Source organism: Dermacentor variabilis, chromosome 2, assembly GCF_050947875.1.
Source record: "Dermacentor variabilis isolate Ectoservices chromosome 2, ASM5094787v1, whole genome shotgun sequence".
NCBI classification, from domain to species: Eukaryota; Metazoa; Arthropoda; class Arachnida; order Ixodida; family Ixodidae; genus Dermacentor; species Dermacentor variabilis.
The window spans coordinates 180,964,145-180,977,215 of record NC_134569.1 but is presented as its reverse complement, the minus strand read 5'-3'; the positions used below and the strand labels follow the sequence as shown (position 1 = coordinate 180,977,215).

The 13,071-nt window shown below is 48.8% G+C and overlaps 1 protein-coding gene across 2 annotated transcripts in view; it reads right to left on the bottom strand.

The window, feature by feature from the left end:
* LOC142572982 (coiled-coil domain-containing protein AGAP005037) overlaps positions 1 to 13,071 on the bottom strand; it is a 591,568-nt gene that overhangs the window by 442,163 nt on the left and 136,334 nt on the right. The window lies entirely within an intron of this gene.

The window sequence follows — 13,071 nt, the reverse complement described above, 5'->3', positions numbered from 1 at the left end:
AACATTCCAGAAGTCTGCTTCGGCTATCTTCACCTAGGTGGCATAAAGCAGCGTAGGTGATGCCGTCTGGTCCTGGCGACGATGAGCGCCTGCATGAGGCCAGAGCAGCCTCCAATTCCTCAAGTGAGAAGGACACATTCAATTCTGGGAAGCGTGTCGCAGGAACCTCACCCAGAATTTCGCTAGTGATGGTGACCACACTGCCCGCAATCTTCACACAGAAGTCTTCGGCTATAGATAGGCTATATAGGCTATAGTCTTCGTCGACTTAGATTTAGGTGCACGTTAAAGAACACCAGGTGGTCGAAAATTTCCGGAGTCCTCCACTACGGCGTCCCTCATAATCAGAAAGTGGTTTTGGCACGTAAAACCGCATAATTTAAATTTCTCTTTTCAACCTACACAACAATCAAGTGAAGTGATGCAATTATGTGTAAAAATAGAATGTGCTTTTCGCTGTTCTTTCTTTCGGCATCTAACATCTTTATTTCAGCGCTTCACTTGTTGCACCAACGGGCAGCGCTTTCGCTCTTAACGTTTCGGCTACCATTTCCTTCGTCTGCTCTTGGCGCTCTCTGGGCCCGCGCACGTTTTTCTTCGTGTGCTCTGCAGCTTAAAGCTTTCATTCTGTGCCTGCGAATGTTACGGCAATGTCGGAAAAACCGACGAAACGATACAAGGCTTGCTGCGCGGCTGTGTCATGTGGCAACTCGGGGAGCAACACAAGGGCGAAATTTTTCCGTTTCCCAGTGGTCGAGAGGCACGCACACTTCTTCTGCAACCGTTATGAAGCAACAAGCGCTGTGCTCATCAAAACAGCTATAGGACGAAACGAAAGATCTTCCGCACTTGTTTTCAAGTGAATATGTTGTTTTGGTTTGGCGCGGCGTGGTAAGAAACTGAAGCTACTTGACCGGTTGATGCTAGCTGACGCGCAGACGGAAATTTCGCTTCGGTATATGTTGGCGGTTGCTCTTCATTTTTTTTCAACGAGTAGAAAACTTGCAATTTATATCTGCCGAAGGTATTTGAATGCTTGTTGCACAATCTGGTTACGCTGGAGAGCATTCCGGTGACCCGTTTTTTTTTCTTGCTTTTACATTACCACCTTTGAATGGTCACGAACACGGCAGAAGTAAAAGAAATATCTATTACGTAGCAGTCACTGTTTGCGTTTTTAATTACAAGAAGTTCGATTTACCTACGTGACGACATAGGTTTGCTGTACTTTTCAACACGTGCCCAGAATGGCAGTTTTTTTTTTGTCGCTTCTTCGTGCTCCCAACTTTGGTTTCGCTTAAAAGTGTACTTAAATCATGAACATGCGGTAGTTTGTCCATTGTTCAGATGTGAAAAATGACAAAATGACGCTAAATGGGGAGTTCTGGCGGGACTGAGATGGGAGCAGGTGTATAACGGTTACGGTCTGTGCTGGGACCACTTCAGAGGAAGGGACTTCGCCGACCCTGTCGTGGTCGGCTATGCCGACTGTTGGAGTGGAAGGGCAGTCCCTCATCGATGCCGGTAAGGAAACCAAGTTGTTGGTGGTTGCCAATCTGTGCGTCTGTAGTTCATTATTTTCGCACTTAAAACACTTGACTGCGCACGGCGCATGTGTCACGAGCGCGGCAAGCGCTGTCTTTTGCTCGTCGTTTGCTACGGCGCCGGGTGCCCTGTGACGTCACGCAGCGAAGTTTGCTCAGCGTGCGCCAAGAAACCGCGTGCTCGTCTGTTTCTCATTATCGGTTGCTCGTCTGCGGCGCGCGGTGTTCCCGATTATAGGCTAAACTTAAAAGCCGAACAGTTTCCGCAGACAGTGAACGAATTCCCGTTCGTAAAATGTCGCGCCTCGCAAGGCGCTGCAGTATACACGACACGGCGAAGCCAGTTCTCGCCGCGCGTTGCCGTCTTCTCCCTAAGCACGGTTGGATCGCTTCATAGCAGAAATTTTTCCGGAGCAAAAATTCCTACAATCTTGCCCAGCAGCTTTAAACTATTGGAGGTTAGTTTTGCTCTTATGGGCATTTTGCCGAAAAATCAAGCCAAATAAAACGCTCAATTACCTAATTCTTAACGAGATGAATCAAATCATTCATCGATCAAGAAAGTTAGCTCCAAGAACTCATGCCGAGTATTCTAAGCTAGATATCGAGAAATCAGCAATGCTGAACATGTTACACGAATATATAGCAGCACTGAAACTTGGAACGTAGCATATTAAATTTTGAGGGCGTATTTCTACTTGAAATCCTGCAACCAAATGTAATCCGAACTTACCTGCATGGATTAAGAGCACTACTTTAAGAAAATATATCCGTTTTTTGTCACGTGCACTAGAAATTCAATAATTAAGAGGCCTGCCATATCGTGTTTCCATAAACTTGAATCGATGTGAAATGGCACGCATGTGTTGCCAATTGAATTCGCCTTGCAGTGGAACATGAACAGACAGGGCGCGGCGCTTGTCCCGTGTGCCTGTGCGCAGTGTTCCTTTACACAACGTGCAACTTCGGCGAAAATGTGCCAACTAGCGCGACGAGATGTTCTGACGATGCACCTGTCTTTACAGGTTCTACGCTGCCGCAGCGAGGCCAAAAGCGGAAAATATACTCACCAGAGACCTGCCGAAAGACTTCTTGAGCTTACTTCAGTAAGGTTACGGAAGTACTAATGTTTTTTTTTTTTTGAAGTGAATGTTAGGAGAGGTTGGCGTCTTTATGGTGGCACCGGCTACTCCTTGTCACTTGGCAAACGAAACAAATTTGCGTAAAAAGGGAGAATAGCGACACAAAATATGGTGCTCAGTAGAACACCGGATCAATAAAAGGTATACAGTCCAACAGTACATGAGCCGCAAAGTTCTGCTCGGCACTCTTCAGTGGTCTCATTTATATGGCGAAGTGGGGAGGGGGAGAGGCTCCTTTCGACAAAGTCACGAATAATCCTAATAAGCAAAGAAAGCATGCTGTGCTAGAAACGAGTGTTTAGCAAAGTTGTAATGCTTTCGCCTCCTTATTGTGTCGACACCTAGAGTCTCATAACGGATGACCTCCAGCCAGTGATGGAACTCGTAACATAGCTCTAACGCCTGTCCTATGCTTCAAACAAGTAGCACAGAACTGAGCCTATAGGCATTCTTAACCAAAGTGCGTAATGTACATTCAGCGTACTTGAGGAACGTCTTGAAAACCATTCAAAAGACATCTGTTCTGAGGAGGTCGCCCTGATGCATTGAATGCAGCCGAGTTGCGTTGATTTTAGCAAATATATTTCTCCTTGTTTCGAATCTACACGTTCAATAATACCTTTGTGATCACTCTGTTCTTACTCAAGCTCTACTGATGATCGACTCCGGACTGACACATGCTGCTCCATTTACTGTTTCTCAATAAAAAAATTTAGCGGTATTTGTTGTAATTGTCATGGAACTGTGTCATTTATACCTAGACGACGATAGAACAAACAAAATGCATTACACATTTGAGGAAAAATATGCAATATGCTCGCGAGGAATTTCGTATTGATATCTTTTTCGCAATGTTACAGAACTGAATGAAGCTTTAGTGATCTTACATGTTCTATTGCGAAACAACCACATGTGAAAAAATACTATAAACATTTTCAATATCATTTGCTGAATATTTATCGGTACATTAGCACAAGAAGAGCTATGGAAAAATTGAGTAGGCATAGCATGTTGTTTGGACTAGCAAGTATACCCGTTGTATGGAATAAAAAAAGGAAGTTTTTGTTACTTACATGAAAAAATTGGGATCTGCTGCTCTCGATAATCTTTTTATTATTCACGATTAACTGTTGTGACAAAAATTGCTTTCGTAGAGTTGTGTTGTGAACAGCAAACAGACATTGCCTCTGTAGCAATTTTCGGTCCACGAGAAGTTGTAAGAAGCTATCCTACGTATGTATGATCGTAGTACAGAACACACCCATTTGCACTAATGATACATTGTACATTTGTACTAATTACTGTATTGTGTATTGAAGGCCTTGTTGTACGATAGGTTGCTAATAAAAACAGTGCATAAACTATATTTTTCTGCCTACTAATGTTTTTTCGGAACAAAATAGCGGTGCGGCATGGCACGCTGGCTCGTGCATCTAGAACAGAAAACGATAAGTTTTCACACAGCCGTTGCACATTTGTTGTACGAAAAGAAAATTAGAAGTAGGAGGTGGTTGAAAACAATCTGAAAGAGGAAAGCGATCTGAAAAATTAACGCAAGCGGTGTTGCTTTCCGTTGGCGCCTGCAAAGAATTGTGCTAGTCGAGCGCATAGCAGACGACGAGAGCGGGATGGCGTTTCTCCCTCGTGCATCAGCAAAACCGTTGCCATGGAAGCAGGATACATTTTTTCTTTGATTTTTTTTTTCTCTCGAAGTTTGGCCAACCAAGCAACAGGGGATAAATGGTACTCGTGACACAATTGCCGTTTACCTGGGGCTATACCAGCTGACTTAGCCATGGTTAAACCAAGTTTGTCGAGCGATAGCACGGTTTTGCTTTCTTTGGGAAAGGACACAGACGCTGCTCAGCGCCGTCAGCAGCTACCACATGTAAGATTGCACCACAAGACAACACACAGACGCTGCACGGCGGGGCAGCAGCAGCGAGCGAATTGACCTTCATGCTGCGTCTCGTTTCAACGCGAATTCAGCGTCGAAAGCACAGCGCATGCGAAGCTACCGGCATTCGGCGCACTTTGCCCACATCGCAGAACGCTTTCAAGATATGGGCGCCCACGCGGCATGCGCAGCAGCCGCTGGTTTGATCTTGGCTGAATTTGATCTTGGCCGAGCTTGAAGGTCAGATTCACGGAACCGGGCGTTTTCTGGGTTTGTACCTGGAGTAGTAGAGTTATCGCTATCATGTGGCACTTCGATTCTTGTCTATTGCGCGTCTTGGCATTGGCATGTCATTACGGGCTATGACGTGGTTTCTTTTCATTTTCTCACTACATATATTTTTTATTGCGTAAGCATTCTTTGGCATGTACTCCAGCCCCATCACGCGGAAACTTTCATGCCTTGTATTTGCACAAAAATGCGTAATTTGCAAAGGTAAAAAGAATTGTGGGGTTTTACGTGCCAACACCACTTTCTGATTATGAGGCACGCCGTAGTGGGGGACTCCGGAAATTTCGACCACCTGGGGTTCTTTAACGTGCACCTAAATCTAAGTACACGGGTGTTTTCGCATTTCGCCCCCATCGAAATGCGGCCGCCGTGGCCGGATTCGATCCTGCGACCTCGTGCTCAACAGTCCAACACCATAGCCACTGAGCAACCACGGCGGGTTAATTTGCAAAGTTAAGACATTTAATAATGGTAATAGTGTAAATGTAAATACTTGGTACATTAATAAGCGATAAGAAACGATGTCAAAATAGAGAGTACCCATAGAGATACATAGGGCTCCTCAGAAATTGCATTGGGTAGATTATAGTACGGGTGGGACAACTGAAATTTGGGGCTGGGTCAACTTGAAATGTGGGGTAGGCCGACTTAAATTAGTTGATGGGTCAACTTAAATTAGAAATTGGGCCAACTTGCAATTTGGACATAGGCTAAATTAAATTTTGGGGTTGGCCAAGTTGAAATTTCAATGTGGGACAAATTAAATTTTGGGGTGGGCCAACTTTAAACTTGCAGATGGGCCAACTTAAATTTGTAGATGGGCCAAGTTGAAATCTTGGGTGTGCCAACTGAAATTTGGGGGCGGGCCAACTCGAAATTTGGGGATGGGCTAACTGGAAATTTCAAGGTGAGTCAACTTAAATTCGAGAGTGGGCGAAATTGAAATGTGGGGGTGGGCCACGTTATATTTGGGGTTGGGAAAACAAGAAATTTGTACGTGGGCTAACTTAAATTTGGGAGTGGGCCTACTTAAATTTGGGAGTGGGCCAACTTAAAAACTGAGCGTGCGCCAACTTAAACACGGGGGTGGGCCAACTTGAATTTTGGGGGAGTGCCAACTTGAAATTTGGACATGGGCTAGATTAAATTTGGGGGTTGGCCAACTTGAGGTTTGAGCATGGATCAACTTAAATTTGAGGATGGGCCAAGTTAAAATCTAGGGGTGTGCCAATGGAACTTCAGGGGTGGCCCAACTTGAAATTTGGGGGTGGGCCAAATTGAAATGTGGGGGGGGGGCACTTGAAATTTAGGGATGGGCCAACTAAAATTTGAGAGCATGCCTATGCATACTTAGACAACTCCAGTGGAGTGTTTGCAATCTTTGATATTGTTGTTTTTGCTATACGAAAAGGAGTAGCCATCACCATTGTAGGGTAGCTATATCTGTTTCTTTTATTTTCATTTCAATAAAGAGAAAGGGTTATATGGACATAGACAGGATAGAGCCAGAGAAAGATATCTCGTAAGAAAAAAGGCATAGAAGTCCGCCTCGCACTCCGTGTTTCAGCAAGCGGGACTGGCAACAACTTGTTGCGTTTCGCCTGCGACACGTGGTTTTGCCGGCGCGACTGCGGCGGGGCGGCAGACATTTTGGCCCGATCGTCGTCGCCGCAACACTCATCGCCAGGTGTTTCCAGGCGCGACTGCGGCGATGCGACCGCCTAGGGATCATCCTCGCATTCCAGTCATTGTGCCCGAAACAGGCGATGCCAAAGCAGGGATCTCATTCCAGTCATTGTGCCCGAAACAGGCGATGCCAAAGCAGGGATCTCGTTCCAGTCATTATGCCCGAAACAGGCGATGCCAAAGCAGGGACCATCCTCTCATTACAGTCATTGTGTCCGACCGGCAGCGCCACGACAGGGTGCTACGAGATCGTGCTCGACATGGTGCTACGGCATCGCTACGACAGTGTGCGTCACCATTAGCCCATTGTACATTCACGTGCTCGTCTTTTGAGGGGTTCCTTCTTGCCCTCAACTGCGAGAGTATAAAAACAGCTGCCCCCGGACGCCAAAAGGGAGGGCTCCGATTTCTTCTGCTGAGTAAAGTGCTCTCCCGTCTCTCTACTTCGGTCAACCTGACCGCCAACTCTTTGCGATGTTAAAATAAACAAGTTGTTTCGTTGTTACCAGTCGACTCATGCTTTGCCGGGACCTTCGGATGCTTCCAGTTGTACCCCAGGCCGCCAGGCCAACGCTACCCTTGGGGCTTGCGACCCAGGTACAACCACGGGCGTCAGCGCCGAGTTCCCAACAGATCGTACCAGCAGTCCGATCCAAACATCTGGTTGGCAGCGGTGAGATCGCCTCCGACTTCAAACAACTGTCTGCCAGCGGTGAGATCGCGACAACGGAGGCCAGCAGCGAAGAGATGCAGTTGACGGTATGCTGAGCAGCTCAACGACGATCCGGGAGCAGTGCAACGAGCCCTGTGTGACGACTGGTTGCCTGCAGCGGAACGACTGCGCTGGACTCTTGGCTGCGAGGTTTGGTGAGTGCGGGACTTTCTTCTTCTGAGCTTTGCCAGGCTTTTTGTTAGTGTCAGAAACAGAGCTGGTAATTGTGGTTGTCGTTGCTGCCGGGTTAGTTTGCGGCAAGACAATAGTAAGCAGTAGAGAAAGCAGCATTCAGAGCAGCCATGGATTTGAAGTCGTTGCGCAAACCGAAATTGTTGGAGCTTGCAAGAGAGTTGGGTCTGGATGTCTCAGACAAACTAAGAAAACCAGAACTGCTAAAGGCTATTCTTGAGTTAGAGGCTGAGGATGACGAGCTGTCGGAATGCCTTGAGACTATTGAGGAGAGGTCAAAAAGACAGGAGCGCGAACTTAAAGAGCAAAAAGAGAAACAGGAGCGCGAACTTAAAGAACAGAAAGAGCGAGAGCAACAAGAGCGTGACCGTCAACACGCTTTGGAAATGAAGCGTCTTGAGGTAGAAATGGAACGCGCTCGTAATGGAAGTCAGGCACACGGTGCAGGAGAACGAGTATTGTTCAAAATGACTGACCTGATGCGGCCGTTTAAGCTTGGAGAGGACATTGGTTTGTTCCTGGTTAACTTTGAGCGAACGTGCGAGAAGCAGGGGTTCTCTCGGGAAACGTGGCCACAGCGCTTGCTCACTTTGTTACCCGGCGAGGCGGCCGACGTAGTCGCTCGCTTGGATAGAGAGGAAGCAGAGGATTTCGACAAAGTAAAATCGAGTCTGCTAAAAAAGTACCGGCTGTCTGCGGAGGCGTTCCGTCGGAAGTTTCGGGAAAATGAGAAAGGCAAAAGTGAGTCATATACAGAGTTTGCGTATAGGCTTATGTCGAACATGCAGGAGTGGCTCAAAGAAGAGAAAGCGTTTGGTGACCACGATAAAGTTCTGCAGTGTTTCGGGCTAGAACAGTTTTATAGTCGGTTACCGGAGAACGTGCGATACTGGGTCTTGGATAGGCCAGACGTTTGTACGGTGGCTAAAGCCGCTGAGCTAGCCGAGGAGTTTGTGACGCGTCGAGCTCGCGGAGCTAAGGACGGTCAAAAGGGTGAATTTGGCTCCCAGTTTGAGAGGCCAAGGTTCACGCCCATGAGATTTAAGGGGGACACGCGTAGTGCGGATGCGAGTGAAAGCAGTCCGACCAGACGTAAAGAGACGGCGGCAGCCAAACGCAGAAAGCGGTTCGAGATGAGGCGAGCGGGCGTTTGTTATACGTGCCAGAAGCCGGGTCACTTTTCGGCGCAGTGTCCGGAAACAACACCAAAAGTTGTGTTTTTTTCAATAGGCAGCACTGACGAGAACATGAAGCTTCTCGAGCCTTACATGCGAGACCTCCTCGTGAACGGGAAAGAGTGCCGAGTGCTTCGCGATTCCGCAGCTACGATGGATGTAGTTCACCCATCTTACGTAGAACCCCATATGTTCACGGGCGAGTGCGCGTGGATCAAGCAAGCCGTGGAAGCTCATAGCGTGTGTCTGCCGGTAGCAAAAGTGCTTATTGAAGGACCTTTCGGAGCGCTTGAGACGGAGGCGGCAGTGTCATCTATGCTGCCACCCCAGTACCCGTACCTATTTTCAAACAGGTCCGATCACCTCCTGCGCGAGAGGGGGCTTTTGTTTGGTGAAGCTAGTGTTCAGGCCTTAACCAGATCGAAGGTTCGGGAGCTCGCTGCAAAGGCGGTAGTTGCGGGGCCGACGTTATCAAACAACGAAAAAGGGTCAGAGGCGCAGAAAGCTGATATTCCGAGCACGCCCGAACTGAATAAACTTGAGTCTGTAACGTTAAAGGCGCCAGATACTGGAGAGGAACCGCCCGACAAGGGAAAGTTAGAAGAGCTATCTACAGATTTGCTCATCGCGCCTACGTCAGACGGACTTGATAGGTTGCTAAAAGTCAGCCGGTCGGCTTTGATAGCCGAGCAAAAAAAGGATGGCAGCCTGGAAAACGTGCGCTGCAATATCAAAGAAGGTATCGCCAGGAAAACTGCGCGTTTTGTGGAAAGAGGTGGAGTCCTGTACCGGAAGTATCTAGACCGAAGAGGAGTGGAGTTCGATCAGCTGATCGTGCCTCAATGCTATCGTCAGGATCTGTTGCGCTTGTCGCATGGGGGTTCGTGGTCCGGACACCTAGGAGTTAAGAAAACTAAGGACCGTCTCTTGCAAGAGTACTATTGGCCAGGGTGTTTTCGGGACGCAGACCATTTCGTGAGGACATGTGACACTTGTCAGCGGGTGGGCAAACCAGGGGACAAATCGAGGGCGCCGTTGAAATTGGTACCTATCATTACGGAGCCTTTTAGACGGCTCGTTATTGATACTGTGGGACCTCTGCCGGTAACAGCCACGGGGTACAGACACATTTTGACTGTGATCTGCCCAGCGACAAAGTTCCCTGAAGCAGTGCCGCTTAAAGAACTCAGCTCAGTTGAGATAGTTAATGCACTACTGTCCATATTTGCGCGAGTTGGTTTCCCTGCGGAAATCCAATCAGATCAGGGCACAGTGTTTACTAGCGCTTTGACGACAACTTTTCTCGAAAGGTGTGGGGTAAAGCTGCTACACAGCTCAGTGTACCACCCACAGTCGAATTCCGTTGAGAAGCTCCACTCCGTCATGAAGCGCGTGTTGAGAGCCTTGTGTTTTGAACATCAAACTGACTGGGAGCTGTGTCTGCCTGGGGTGATGTTTGCTTTAAGGACCGCGCCGCATGCGGCTACGGGGTTTTCGCCAGCTGAACTGGTGTACGGTCGCTCGCTTCGATCTCCGCTTCGCATGCTTCGAGAATCATGGGAAGGTAGGGGCGACGACCCAGTCGTGGTGGAGTACGTGCTTAAGCTCCTCGAACGCTTAAGAAGGGCACAGGAGTTGTCAGGTGAAGCAATGACAAAGGCCCAGCAGAGGGCCAAGGTTTATTATGATCGGACAGCCAGGGCCCGTCGTTTTGAGGTTGGCGATGAGGTCATGATATTGCGCACATCGCTAAACAACAAACTAGACGTGCAGTGGGAGGGCCCAGCGCGAATTGTTCAGAAACTGTCGGACGTTAACTACGTGGTAAGTCTGCCAGGAAAGCGGAAAGCACAGCAAGTTTACCACTGTAATCTGCTCAAACCTTATAGACAACGGGAAGCAGTGGTGTGCATGATGATAAACGTTCCTGAAGAGCTTCCAGTCGAGCTTCCGGGACTAGGCTCAGTGACGAACAGGGAAGACACCGGTCAAGTCATTAGTGACCTTATCAGTAAAGCACCGCTGTCGCCCGAGCAGAAAACCGAACTACACCAGCTATTACAAGAGTTTCAAGGTCTGTTCTCTGAGAGGCCTGGTAGGACTTCTGTACTTACTCATGATATAGAACTTACCTCCCCAGAGCCAGTACGATCCAAGGCGTATCGGGTGTCACCCCGCCAGAGCGATATTATGAAGGCTGAGGTAAAGAAAATGCTACAGCTCGGTGTTATTGAGGCAGGTGAGAGTGACTATACCTCCCCTTTGATTTTAGTTGAGGTACCGGGCAAGGAACCTCGTCCTTGCGTCGACTACCGCAGGCTTAATTCCATCACTAAGGATCAAATTTATCCGATCCCTAACATCGAGGAGCGCCTTGAGAAAGTTAGTAGCGCTCAGTTTATTTCCACCCTAGATCTTGTCAGGGGTTATTGGCAGGTTCCACTTACAGAAGAGGCTAGTAGGTATGCGGCGTTCATTTCACCAATGGGAACATTCCGTCCTAAAGTGTTGAGTTTTGGTTTGAAGAACGCGCCATACTGTTTTTCAAGTCTCATGGATAAAGTGTTGCGGGGACAGCAAGAATTCGCTTTACCGTATCTAGACGACGTAGCGATATTCTCCGCATCCTGGTCTGAGCATATGGCACACTTGCGGGCAGTGCTAACCCGCCTGCGCGAAGCGGGCTTGACAGTAAAGGCTCCTAAGTGCCAGTTAGCACAGGCCGAGGTTGTCTACCTCGGTCACGTGATTGGTCAGGGTCGTCGCCGCCCCTCGGAAATAAAAGTGGCCGCTGTGCGAGACTTTCCGCAACCGCGCACCAAGACCGATATTCGGTCGTTCTTGGGTGTCGCCGGCTACTATCAGAGGTACATCCCTAGGTACTCTGATATCGCGGCCCCCCTGACGGATGCTCTAAGAAAGACAGAGCCTCAAACAGTCGTCTGGGACGAGACAAAGGAAAGAGCTTTTAGCGCCCTAAAGAGTGCCCTAACAAGCCAGCCTGTGCTACGATCGCCAGACTATACAAAAGGGTTCATTGTTCAGTGCGATGCTAGTGAGCGAGGCATGGGCGTTGTACTGTGCCAACGGGAAAATGGAGAAGTAGAACACCCCGTCCTGTATGCTAGTCGTAAGCTGACCAGTCGTGAGCAGGCGTATAGCGCCACCGAGAAAGAGTGTGCATGTCTCGTGTGGGCCGTTCAGAAATTGTCATGCTATCTAGCCGGCTCGAGGTTTATCATTGAGACGGATCACTGCCCTCTCCAATGGCTGCAGACCATCTCTCCCAAAAATGGCCGCCTCCTGCGCTGGAGCCTCGCTTTACAACAATATTCCTTTGAGGTGCGTTACAAAAAGGGGAGTCTCAACGGTAACGCCGATGGCTTAAGTCGAAGCCCCTAACGTAGGAATCAGCCTCAAAATTGTTTGTTACTGATGTTTTTCTTCCTGAGGCAGGATTTTTTTTTTAACATATTGCTTTTGTTTAGTGTTTCAAAGTGATGATATGCTTTCTAGTGCAATTTTTCAATTTGTGGACGCGTTCTGAGTGATGCTAGACTACTGTAAGGAACTAGGCAGTGGTATAACAAGGGGAAAGAGCCTGGCAGGGCTTAGTGAGGGTTGTGCCGTGCTTGCTGACTGAGCGGTTGAGTTTCAGCGTAGTTCTAACGCTTGCCGGGAACGAGAACAAAAATGTGAACTCTCCCGAAGTCACTTTGCAGTGTCCCGTGCGAACCTGAACAAGAGAACGAGGCCTTCTCTGTGCGCTGCGCTCGAGAAACGTCGAGGGACGCCCGACTTCGGTTATGAGCATCATCGAGCGACATCCCTCCGGACAGCGGATGCAGTCCCCTGTCCATCGGGATCTCCTTCCCCCGGCGGGGCGGTCTGTTGCGTTTCGCCTGCGACACGTGGTTTTGCCGGCGCGACTGCGGCGGGGCGGCAGACATTTTGGCCCGATCGTCGTCGCCGCAACACTCATCGCCAGGTGTTTCCAGGCGCGACTGCGGCGATGCGACCGCCTAGGGATCATCCTCGCATTCCAGTCATTGTGCCCGAAACAGGCGATGCCAAAGCAGGGATCTCATTCCAGTCATTGTGCCCGAAACAGGCGATGCCAAAGCAGGGATCTCGTTCCAGTCATTATGCCCGAAACAGGCGATGCCAAAGCAGGGACCATCCTCTCATTACAGTCATTGTGTCCGACCGGCAGCGCCACGACAGGGTGCTACGAGATCGTGCTCGACATGGTGCTACGGCATCGCTACGACAGTGTGCGTCACCATTAGCCCATTGTACATTCACGTGCTCGTCTTTTGAGGGGTTCCTTCTTGCCCTCAACTGCGAGAGTATAAAAACAGCTGCCCCCGGACGCCAAAAGGGAGGGCTCCGATTTCTTCTGCTGAGTAAAGTGCTCTCCCGTCTCTCTACT